This window comes from Oncorhynchus masou, unplaced genomic scaffold (genome assembly GCF_036934945.1).
Source record: "Oncorhynchus masou masou isolate Uvic2021 unplaced genomic scaffold, UVic_Omas_1.1 unplaced_scaffold_1676, whole genome shotgun sequence".
Lineage (NCBI taxonomy): Eukaryota > Metazoa > Chordata > Actinopteri > Salmoniformes > Salmonidae > Oncorhynchus > Oncorhynchus masou.
The window spans coordinates 77,602-90,238 of record NW_027006896.1 but is presented as its reverse complement, the minus strand read 5'-3'; the positions used below and the strand labels follow the sequence as shown (position 1 = coordinate 90,238).

At 46.4% G+C, this 12,637-nt stretch overlaps 1 pseudogene; it reads right to left on the bottom strand.

Annotated features, from left to right (window-relative positions):
• Positions 1–12,272, bottom strand: part of LOC135531943 (WD repeat domain phosphoinositide-interacting protein 1-like) — a 42,820-nt pseudogene extending 30,548 nt beyond the window's left edge.
• Between the last annotated feature and the right edge of the window lie 365 nt (positions 12,273–12,637).

Sequence of the window (12,637 nt, the reverse complement as noted above, 5' to 3'; positions counted from 1 at the left end):
TGTCCCAGGGATTACATGATATGATATCTATGGTTCTGTCCCAGGGATTACATGATATGATGTCTCTGGTTCTGTCCCAGGGATTACATGATATGATATCTATGGTTCTGTCCCAGGGATTACATGATATGAGGTCTAAGGTTCTGTCCCAGGGATTACATGATATGAGGTCTATGGTTCTGTCCCAGGGATTACATGATATGATGTCTCTGGTTCTGTCCCAGGGATTACATGATATGATGTCTCTGGTTCTGTCCCAGGGATTCTGTTTATTGAGCAAACCATTGAGCATTGAGTAAACCATTGAGCATTGAGTAAACCATTGAGTATTGAGTAAACCATTGAGCATTGAGTAAACCATTGAGTATTGAGTAAACCATTGAGCATTGAGTAAACCATTGAGTATTGAGTAAACCATTGATCATTGAGTAAACCATTGAGTATTGAGCATTGAGCATTGAGTAAACCATTGAGTATTGAGCATTGAGTAAACCGTTGAGTATTGAGCATTGAGTATTGAGTAAACCATTGAGTATTGAGTAAACCATTGAGTATTGAGCATTGAGTAAACCATTGAGCATTGAGTAAACCATTGAGCATTGAGTAAACCATTGAGTATTGAGTAAACCATTGAGTATTGAGTAAACCATTGAGTATTGAGCATTGAGTAAACCATTGAGCATTGAGTAAACCATTGAGTATTGAGCATTGAGCATTGAGTAAACCATTGAGTATTGAGCATTGAGTAAACCGTTGAGTATTGAGCATTGAGTATTGAGTAAACCATTGAGTATTGAGTAAACCATTGAGTATTGAGCATTGAGTAAACCATTGAGCATTGAGTAAACCATTGAGAATTGAGTAAACCATTGAGCATTGAGTACACCATTGAGTATTGAGCATTGAGTATTGAGTAAACCATTGAGTATTGAGCATTGAGTATTGAGTAAACCATTGAGTTCAACTGGTAAAAACAGAAAGGAGGCTAGTGTGCAAATCTTGACTGAGATGCACTAGATTAATTTTGGTTAAGTCCTCCTTCAGCACAGTTACATCATTAAGATGACTGAGCAGGGAGGACAGTCATCTAGCAGGGAGGACAGTCATCTAGCAGGGAGGACAGTCATCTAGCGAGGGAGGGCAGTCATCTAGCTAGGGAGGACAGTCATCTAGCTAGGGAGGACAGTCATCGAGCAGGGAGGACAGTCATCGAGCAGGGAGGACAGTCATCGAGCAGGGAGGACAGTCATCTCGCTAGGGTGTGTTTAGGGGCACGTCCCAATTGGCATCCTAAATAATGCACTACTTTTTGACCATGGCCCATAGATTAGTGCACTATATAGGGAATAGGGTGCCATTGGAGAGTTTATAAAGTTCACTGAGTTGTTCCATTGGACAGTTTCTAAAAGCCACTACTCTGTTCCCCTGGATGGGGCTGTCTGCTGTACATGTCTGGTCCTGCTCTGGAAACGGGAACAAACCTGCAATCATCGTCACTGAAAGAAAGAAAGAGTGTTTGCCATTTTTCTTTTGACCACACACAAACAGATTCCACACTAAGCTCTCAGTCTTCACGGGTACGCATTGTTCCTGACTTTGTTTAAAATGGATATTTGTTCATCTTTTTTTCCAGAACTTTCTTCGTTTTGAATGCTGTTTTTATTGTGAGATCTCTGGTGGATCAGATCCCCACTGTAGGCTATGTATTACAGTGCCTTGCGAAAGTATTCGGCTCCCTTGAACTTTGCGACCTTTTGCCACATTTCAGGCTTCAAACATAAAGATATAAAACTGTATTTTTTTGTGAAGAATCAACAACAAGTGGGACACAATCATGAAGTGGAACAACATTTATTGGATATTTCAAACTTTTTTAACAAATCAAAAACTGAAAAATTGGGCGTGCTAAATTATTCAGCCCCTTTACTTTCAGTGCAGCAAACTCTCTCCAGAAGTTCAGTGACGATCTCTGAATGATCCAATATTGACCTAAATGACTAATGATGATAAATACAATCCACCTGTGTGTAATCAAGTCTCCGTATAAATGCACCTGCACTGTGATAGTCTCAGAGGTCCGTTAAAAGCGCAGAGAGCATCATGAACAAGGAACACACCAGGCAGGTCCGAGATACTGTTGTGAAGAAGTTTAAAGCCGGATTTGGATACAAAAAGATTTCCCAAGCTTTAAACATCCCAAGGAGCACTGTGCAAGCGATAATATTGAAATGGAAGGAGTATCAGACCACTGCAAATCTACCAAGACCTGGCCGTCCCTCTAAACTTTCAGCTCATACAAGGAGAAGACTGATCAGAGATGCAGCCAAGAGGCCCATGATCACTCTGGATGAACTGCAGAGATCTACAGCTGAGGTGGGAGACTCTGTCCATAGGACAACAATCAGTCGTATATTGCACAAATCTGGCCTTTATGGAAGAGTGGCAAGACGAAAGCCATTTCTTAAAGATATCCATAAAAAGTGTAGTTTAAAGTTTGCCACAAGCCACCTGGGAGACACACCAAACATGTGGAAGAAGGTGCTCTGGTCAGATGAAACCAAAATTGAACTTTTTGGCAACAATGCAAAATGTTATGTTTGGCGTAAAAGCAACACAACTCATCACGCTGAACACACCATCCCCACTGTCAAACATGGTGGTGGCAGCATCATGGTTTGGGCCTGCTTTTCTTCAGCAGGGACAGGAAAGATGGTTAAAATTGATGGGAAGATGGATGGAGCCAAATACAGGACCATTCTGGAAGAAAACCTGATGGAGTCTGCAAAAGACCTGAGACTGGGACGGAGATTTGTCTTCCAACAAGACAATGATCCAAAACATAAAACAAAATCTACAATGGAATGGTTCAAAAATAAACATATCCAGGTGTTAGAATGGCCAAGTAAAAGTCCAGACCTGAATCCAATCGAGAATCTGTGGAAAGAACTGAAAACTGCCGTTCACAAATGCTCTCCATCCAACCTCACTGAGCTCGAGCTGTTTTGCAAGGAGGAATGGGAAAAAATGTCAGTCTCTCGATGTGCAAGACTGATAGAGACATACCCCAAGCGACTTACAGCTGTAATCGCAGCAAAAGGTGGCGCTACAAAGTATTAACTTAAGGGGGCTGAATAATTTTGCACGCCCAATTTTTCAGTTTTTGATTTGTTAAAAAAGTTTGAAATATCCAATAAATGTCGTTCCACTTCATGATTGTGTCCCACTCGTTGTTGATTCTTCACAAAAAAATACAGTTTTATATTTTTATGTTTGAAGCCTGAAATGTGGCAAAAGGTCGCAAAGTTCAAGGGGGCCGAATACTTTCTCAAGGCACTGTACGTTGGCCTATGGGTTTAAAAAATGCACTCCTTTGGCCGGCGTATCAAAATGCATTGGGAATATGTCGTTGGAGAGCGCTCCATTGGGAATATGTCGTTTGGAGAGCGGTCGAACATTGGGAATATGACGTTTGGAGAGTCTAACATTGGGAATATGTCGTTTGGAAGCGCCGAACATTGGGAATATGTCGTTTGGAGAGCAACATTGGGAATATGTCGTTTGGAGAGCGCTCGAATATTGGGAATATGTCGTTTGGAGAGCGCTCGAACATTGGGAATGTGTCGTTTGGAGAGCGGTCGAACATTGGGAATATGTCGTTTGGAGAGCGCTCGAACATTGGGAATATGTCGTTTGGAGAGCGCTCGAATATTGGGAATATGTCGTTTGGAGAGCGCTCTAACATTGGGAATGTGTCGTTTGGATCGAACAAATATGTCGTTTGGAGACCAACATTGGGAATATGACGTTTGGAGAGCGGTCGAACATTGGGAATATGTCGTTTGGAGATCCAAACATTGGGAATATGACGTTTGGAGGTCTAACATTGGGAATATCGTTTGGAGAGCGCTCCATTGGGAATATGTCGTTTGGAGAGCGCTCGAACACCAATATGTCGTTTGGAGAGCGCTCGAACATTGGGAATATGTCGTTTGGAGAGCGCTCTTGGGAATGTGTCGTTTGGAAGCGCCGAACATTGGGAATGTGTCGTTTGGAGAGCGGTTGAACATTGGGAATATGTCATTTGGAGAGCGGTCGAACATTGGGAATATGTCGTTTGGAGAGCGCTCGAACATTGGGAATATGTCACATTACATTTTTACATTTAAGTCATTTAGCAGACGCTCTTATCCAGAGCGACTTACAAATTGTGAATTCACCTTCTGACATCCAGTGGAACAGCCACTTTACAATAGTGCATCTACATCATTTAAGGGGGGGTGAGAAGGATTACTTTATCCTATCCTAGGTATTCCTTGTCAAACTCCGCTGTCCTGGCGTCGTGAGGGAGTTTGTTCCACCATTGGGGGGCCAGAGCAGCGAACAGTTTTGACTGGGCTGAGGGGAACTGTACTTCCTCAGTGGTAGGGAGGAGAGCAGGCCAGAGGTGGATGAACGCAGTGCCCTTGTTTGGGTGTAGGGCCTGATCAGAGCCTGGAGGCACTGCGGTGCCGTTCCCCCACAGCTCCGTAGGCAAGCACCATGGTCTTGTAGCGGATGCGAGCTTCAACTGGAAGCCAGTGGAGAGAGCGGAGGAGCGGGGTGACGTGAGAGAACTTGGGAAGGTTGAACACCAGACACTGCACAGGATGTCGTTTGGAGAGCGGTCGAACATTGGGAATATGTCGTTTGGAGAGCGGTCGAACATTGGGAATATGTCGTTTGGAGAGCAGTCGAACATTGGGAATATGTCGTTTGGAGAGCAGTCGAACATTGGAAAGACGTCGCAGAGACATCAAACTTTAAGTTTTTATTTTCCATAATTATATTGCGCATCGCATCTTGCTAGAAAACGTAGCCTAAAGTTGCACCGGAAAAATGAAATTAACTGTTGTTGAAGTAACTGTCTGTTCAGATCCAAACCCCAACACCACAGGTCTACTCTGTTCAGATCCAAACCCCAACACCACAGGGCAACAGGTCTACTCTGTTCAGATCCAAACCCCAACACCACAGAACAACAGGTCTACTCTGTTCAGATCCAAACCCCAACACCACAGGTCAACAGGTCTACTCTGTTCAGATCCAAACCCCAACACCACAGAACAACAGGTCTACTCTGTTCAGATCCAAACCCCAACACCACAGGACAACAGGTCTACTCTGTTCAGATCCAAACCCCAACACCACAGAACAACAGTCTACTCTGTTCAGATCCAAACCCCAACACCACAGGGCAACAGGTCTACTCTGTTCAGATCCAAACCCCAACACCACAGGGCAACAGGTCTACTCTGTTCAGATCCAAACCCCAACACCACAGAACAACAGGTCTACTCTGTTCAGATCCAAACCCCAACACCACAGGTCAACAGGTCTACTCTGTTCAGATCCAAACCCCAACACCACAGGGCAACAGGTCTACTCTGTTCAGATCCAAACCCCAACACCACAGGTCTACTCTGTTCAGATCCAAACCCCAACACCACAGGTCTACTCTGTTCAGATCCAAACCCCAACACCACAGAACAACAGTCTACTCTGTTCACTATGTTCAGATCCAAACCCCAACACCACAGGTCTATGTTCAGATCCAAACCCCAACACCACAGGTCAACAGGTCTACTCTGTTCAGATCCAAACCCCAACACCACAGGGCAACAGGTCTACTCTGTTCAGATCCAAACCCCAACACCACAGGTCTACTCTGTTCAGATCCAAACCCCAACACCACAGGGCAACAGGTCTACTCTGTTCAGATCCAAACCCCAACACCACAGAACAACAGGTCTACTCTGTTCAGATCCAAACCCCAACACCACAGGACAACAGGTCTACTCTGTCAGATCCAAACCCCAACACCACAGGTCTGTTCAGATCCAAACCCCAACACCACAGAACAACAGGTCTACTCTGTTCAGATCCAAACCCCAACACCACAGGTCTACTCTGTTCAGATCCAAACCCCAACACCACAGGACAACAGGTCTACTCTGTTCAGATCCAAACCCCAACACCACAGGTCTACTCTGTTCAGATCCAAACCCCAACACCACAGGACAACACGTCTACTCTGTTCAGATCCAAACCCCAACACCACAGGTCTACTCTGTTCAAACCCCAACACCACAGGTGTTCAGATCCAAACCCCAACACCACAGGACAACAGGTCTACTCTACTCTGTTCAGATCCAAACCCCAACACCACAGGGTCTACTCTGTTCAGATCCAAACCCCAACACCACAGGTCTACTCTGTTCAGATCCAAACCCCAACACCACAGAACAACAGGTCTACTCTGTTCAGATCCAAACCCCAACACCACAGAACAACAGGTCTACTCTGTTCAGATCCAAACCCCAACACCACAGGTCTACTCTGTTCAGATCCAAACCCCAACACCACAGAACAACAGGTCTACTCTGTTCAGATCCAAACCCCAACACCACAGGGCAACAGGTCTACTCTGTTCAGATCCAAACCCCAACACCACAGGTCTACTCTGTTCAGATCCAAACCCCAACACCACAGGTCTACTCTGTTCAGATCCAAACCCCAACACCACAGGACAACAGGTCTACTCTGTTCAGATCCAAACCCCAACACCACAGGTCTACTCTGTTCAGATCCAAACCCCAACACCACAGGTCTACTCTGTTCAGATCCAAACCCCAACACCACAGGACAACAGGTCTACTCTGTTCAGATCCAAACCCCAACACCACAGGTCTACTCTGTTCAGATCCAAACCCCAACACCACAGGACAACAGGTCTACTCTGTTCAGATCCAAACCCCAACACCACAGGTCTACTCTGTTCAGATCCAAACCCCAACACCACAGGTCTACTCTGTTCAGATCCAAACCCCAACACCACAGGTCTACTCTGTTCAGATCCAAACCCCAACACAACAGGTCTACTCTGTTCAGATCCAAACCCCAACACCACAGGTCTACTCTGTTCAGATCCAAACCCCAACACCACAGGTCTACTCTGTTCAGATCCAAACCCCAACACCACAGGACAACAGGTCTACTCTGTTCAGATCCAAACCCCAACACCACAGGGCAACAGGTCTACTCTGTTCAGATCCAAACCCCAACACCACAGGTCTACTCTGTTCAGATCCAAACCCCAACACCACAGGACAACAGGTCTACTCTGTTCAGATCCAAACCCCAACACCACAGGTCTACTCTGTTCAGATCCAAACCCCAACACCACAGGACAACAGGTCTACTCTGTTCAGATCCAAACCCCAACACCACAGATCCACAACAGGTCTACTCTGTTCAGATCCAAACCCCAACACCACAGGACAACAGGTCTACTCTGTTCAGATCCAAACCCCAACACCACAGGTCTACTCTGTTCAGATCCAAACCCCAACACCACAGGACAACAGGTCTACTCTGTTCAGATCCAAACCCCAACACCACAGACAACAGGTCTACTCTGTTCAGATCCAAACCCCAACACCACAGGACAACAGGTCTACTCTGTTCAGATCCAAACCACCTACTCTGTTCAATCCAAACCCCAACACCAACAGGTCTACTCTGTTCAGATCCAAACCCCAACACCACAGGACAACAGGTCTACTCTGTTCAGATCCCCCAACACCCAGGTCACTCTGTTCACACCACAGGTCTACTCTGTTCAGATCCAAACCCCAACACCACAGGTCTACTCTGTTCAGATCCAAACCCCAACACCACAGGTCAACAGGTCTCTCTGTTCAGATCCAAACCCCAACACCACAGGTCTACTCTGTTCAGATCCAAACCCCAACACCACAGGGTCTACTCTGTTCAGATCCAAACCCCAACACCACAGGTCTACCTGTTCAGATCCAAACAACACCACAGAACAGGTCTACTCTGTTCAGATCCAAACCCCAACACCACAGGTCTACTCTGTTCAGATCCAAACCCCAACACCACAGAACAACAGGTCTACTCTGTTCTAGAGATCCAAACCCCAACACCACAGAACAACAGGTCTACTCTGTTCAGATCCAAACCCCAACACCACAGGACAACAGGTCTACTCTGTTCAGATCCAAACCCCAACACCACAGGTCTACTCTGTTCAGATCCAAACCCCAGGTCACAGGACAACAGGTCTACTCTGTTCAGATCCAAACCCCAACACCACAGGACAACAGGTCTACTCTGTTCAGATCCAAACCCCAACACCACAGGTCTACTCTGTTCAGATCCAAACCCCAACACCACAGAACAGGTCTACTCTGTTCAGATCCAAACCCCAACACCACAGGACAACAGGTCTACTCTGTTCAGATCCAAACCCCAACACAGAACAACAGGTCTACTCTGTTCAGATCCAAACCCCAACACCACAGATCCAAAAACCCCAACACCACAGGGCAACAGGTCTACTCTGTTCAGATCCAAACCCCAACACCACAGGTCTACTCTGTTCAGATCCAAACCCCAACACCACAGGTCTACAACAGGTCTACTCTGTTCAGATCCAAACCCCAACACCACAGGTCAGGTCTACTCTGTTCAGATCCAAACCCCAACACCACTAGTTCAGATCAAACCCCAACAGGTCTACTACTCTGTTCAGATCCAAACCCCAACACCACAGGTCTACTCTGTTCAGATCCAAACCCCAACACCACAGGTCTACTCTGTTCAGATCCAAACCCCAACACCACAGGGCAACAGGTCTACTCTGTTCAGATCCAAACCCCAACACCACAGGTCTACTCTGTTCAGATCCAAACCCCAACACCACAGGACAACAGGTCTACTCTGTTCAGATCCAAACCCCAACACCACAGGTCTACTCTGTTCAGATCCAAACCCCAACACCACAGGGTTCAACAAGGTCTACTCTGTTCAGATCCAAACCCCAACACCACAGAACAACAGGTCTACTCTGTTCAGATCCAAACCCCAACACCACAGGACAACAGGTCTACTCTGTTCAGATCCAAACCCCAACACCACAGAACAACAGGTCTACTCTGTTCAGATCCAAACCCCAACACCACAGGTCTACTCTGTTCAGATCCAAACCCCAACACCACAGGTCTACTCTGTTCAGATCCAAACCCCAACACCACAGAACAACAGGTCTACTCTGTTCAGATCCAAACCCCAACACCACAGGTCTACTCTGTTCAGATCCAAACCCCAACACCACAGGTCTAGGGCTCTGTTCAGATCCAAACCCCAACACAGGACAGGTCTACTCTGTTCAGATCCAAACCCCAACACCACAGGTCTACTCTGTTCAGATCCAAACCCCAACACAACAGGTCTACTCTGTTCAGATCCAAACCCCAACACCACAGGGCAACAGGTCTACTCTGTTCAGATCCAAACCCCAACACCACAGGTCTACTCTGTTCAGATCCAAACCCCAACACCACAGGACAACAGGTCTACTCTGTTCAGATCCAAACCCCAACACCACAGGTCTACTCTGTTCAGATCCAAACCCCAACACCACAGGGCAACAGGTCTACTCTGTTCAGATCCAAACCCCAACACCACAGAACAACAGGTCTACTCTGTTCAGATCCAAACCCCAACACCACAGGACAACAGGTCTACTCTGTTCAGATCCAAACCCCAACACCACAGGGCAGTCTCCCTGTTCAGTCCAAACACCACAGAACAGGTCTACTCTGTTCAGATCCAAACCCCAACACCACAGGTCTACTCTGTTCAGATCCAAACCCCAACACCACAGGTCTACTCTGTTCAGATCCAAACCCCAACACCACAGAACAACAGGTCTACTCTGTTCAGATCCAAACCCCAACACCACAGGTCTACTCTGTTCAGATCCAAACCCCAACACCACAGGTCTACTCTGTTCAGATCCAAACCCCAACACAACAGGTCTACTCTGTTCAGATCCAAACCCCAACACCACAGGTCTACTCTGTTCAGATCCAAACCCCAACACCACAGGTCTACTCTGTTCAGATCCAAACCCCAACACAACAGGTTTACTCTGTTCAGATCCAAACCCCAACACCACAGGGCAACAGGTCTACTCTGTTCAGATCCAAACCCCAACACCACAGAACAACAGGTCTACTCTGTTCAGATCCAAACCCCAACACCACAGAACAACAGGTCTACTCTGTTCAGATCCAAACCCCAACACCACAGGAGGTTCAGATCCAAACCCCAACACCACAGGACAACAGGTCTACTCTGTTCAGATCCAAACCCACAACACCACAGGTCTACTTCTACTCTGTTCTGTTCAGATCCAAACCCCAACACCACAGGTCAACAGGTCTAAAATTTTCTCTGTTCAGATCCAAACCCCATTCCCTACACCACAGGCTACTCTGGTCCAAACCCCAACACCACTGTCCCCACTCTGTTCAGATCCAAACCCCATTCCCTACACCAGGGCTCAATAGGTCTACTCTGTTCTGCATTCCTTTAGAAGTAAATACTCTCCTGCTCAAGGTTTTTTACCAGTTACCTAACTAAGACCCTGAATCTATGGACAGGTGTGCCGGGTGTGCTTGTGTCCAAACCTACAACAGACTATGGACAGGTTGTGAAAATTTTCCCACATGCCAGTAGGGCTCATATCAGGTGAGCTGGTCTGAAATTCACTGCCCCAGATATACTGTCCCTATTCCCTACATACAGTAGGGCTCTATAGGCCCTGGTCAGGCCCTGGTCAAACTACTAATACTGTCCCTAACTACTAATACTGTCCCTATTCCCTACATACAGTAGGGCTCTATAGGCCCTGGTCAAAACTACTAATACTGTCCCCATTCCCTACATACAGTAGGGCTCTATAGGCCCTGGTCCAAACTACTAATACTGTCCCTATTCCCTACATACAGTAGGGCTCTATAGGCCCTGGTCCCTGGTCCAAACTACTAATACTGTCCCTATTCCCTACATACAGTAGGGCTCTATAGGCCCTGGTCCAAACTACTAATACTGTCCCTATTCCCTACATACAGTAGGGCTCTATAGGCCCTGGTCCAAACTACTAATACTGTCCCTATTCCCTACATACAGTAGGGCTCTATAGGCCCTGGTCAAAACTACTAATACTGTCCCCATTCCCTACATACAGTAGGGCTCTATAGGCCCTGGTCCAAACTACTAATACTGTCCCCATTCCCTACATACAGTAGGGCTCTATAGGCCCTGGTCAAAACTACTAATACTGTCCCTATTCCCTACATACAGTAGGGCTCTATAGGCCCTGGTCAAAACTACTAATACTGTCCCTATTCCCTACATACATTAGGGCTCTATAGGCCCTGGTCAAAACTAGTGCAGAGAACAGGATGCCATTTGGGATACATTTCTGTTCATGAAAAGTAGTTGAGCGTGGCGATTCAAGCATTCTCAGTCAGTGCTTACATTAGTCAAAGGAACTCTCTCTGTCAAATGAAGTCAATAAGAAAGGGATCAATAGATTTCTATAGGCATTAGTGTGTATAACAGGAGTGCCTTTGAAGCCCCGTTGTTCTGCCTCCAGAACGGTTCCATCCACTGTTGTCAACCGTCGCTTTTTTTTTAGAACAAATCCTGTGGTTTCAGGTTTAAGCATAATTAGTGTGTTTTGTTCAGAGGACTGTGAACTGCCCTCTCTGATCATCACATGCGAATTCTGTAGCCGCTATGTAGAATTCTATAACATCTATGGGCTATTTAATTAGGATTTTTAGGACCTCACAATGAAAGGGAAATATTTTTTAGATTGCATCACCATGATATCATACTGAAAGGTGTATTTATCTATAACTTATTTTACAGGAAATGACAAGGACATTTACTGAGAGAGCATTCTGTTGTAGGCAACCAACCCAACAGGCAGCGGGTTCTGAGGCGCTTACGTGGAGTCTTGGTTGAAAGAGGCGCAGCCAAGCCCCGTCAGCTCCGGCCCCGGCCCGGCTCCCGGTTCACCCGGTCCGCTAGGACAGTCTGCTCCCTCTCCCGTCTCCATCCCGATTCCCAGCGACCTCTTTCCCTCCCTCCGCCCTGGATCGGAGGCCTGGGATCGGCTTTGCCTCTTGGCACGATAGCGTCGGATTGAGGATCCAGCTGAGAAGAAATCTCGATCGCCTTTTTAACAATAAATCGATCTAATCATAGGCCTGAGTGTATTGAACTCCTTATATCCGGTGTTTTTAGAATCCAAATCTGAGTTCCATGAATGTTCTTATTTAGTACAGAAGAGATCAGACACTCTGGAGAAAGAAGAAGGGAAAAAAACGAAGCAAAACAAGAACAGCTGACAGCTTGTTGCGTCACTCGGATTTCCCGTCCCAGTTGGCTGAAAGCGAAATTCAATGTTGTCGTCGGCTCGATTCTGATTGGTCAGGTGCATAGAGAATGATATAGAGGCCTGTAGTGGCCAAAAATATTTTTTAGCATGGGCAGCGCCAGAGGGGAAGATGCGAAGCAAAAGGGTTTACTCCGCCCAAAATCTGTCCACGAAAATAAGCCCAACTTTGAAAAAACGACTTCATATTGGAGTTGTGCCTGTTTTCCATAGATAGAAAGAAGACTCAGTTAGAGGACTCATTGTGGAAATAACCCGTTTTAGCATGGACATTGCCATTGAGGGCTTCCACCACTTAAAGGAGTCAACTGGGTGGGGGTTCCT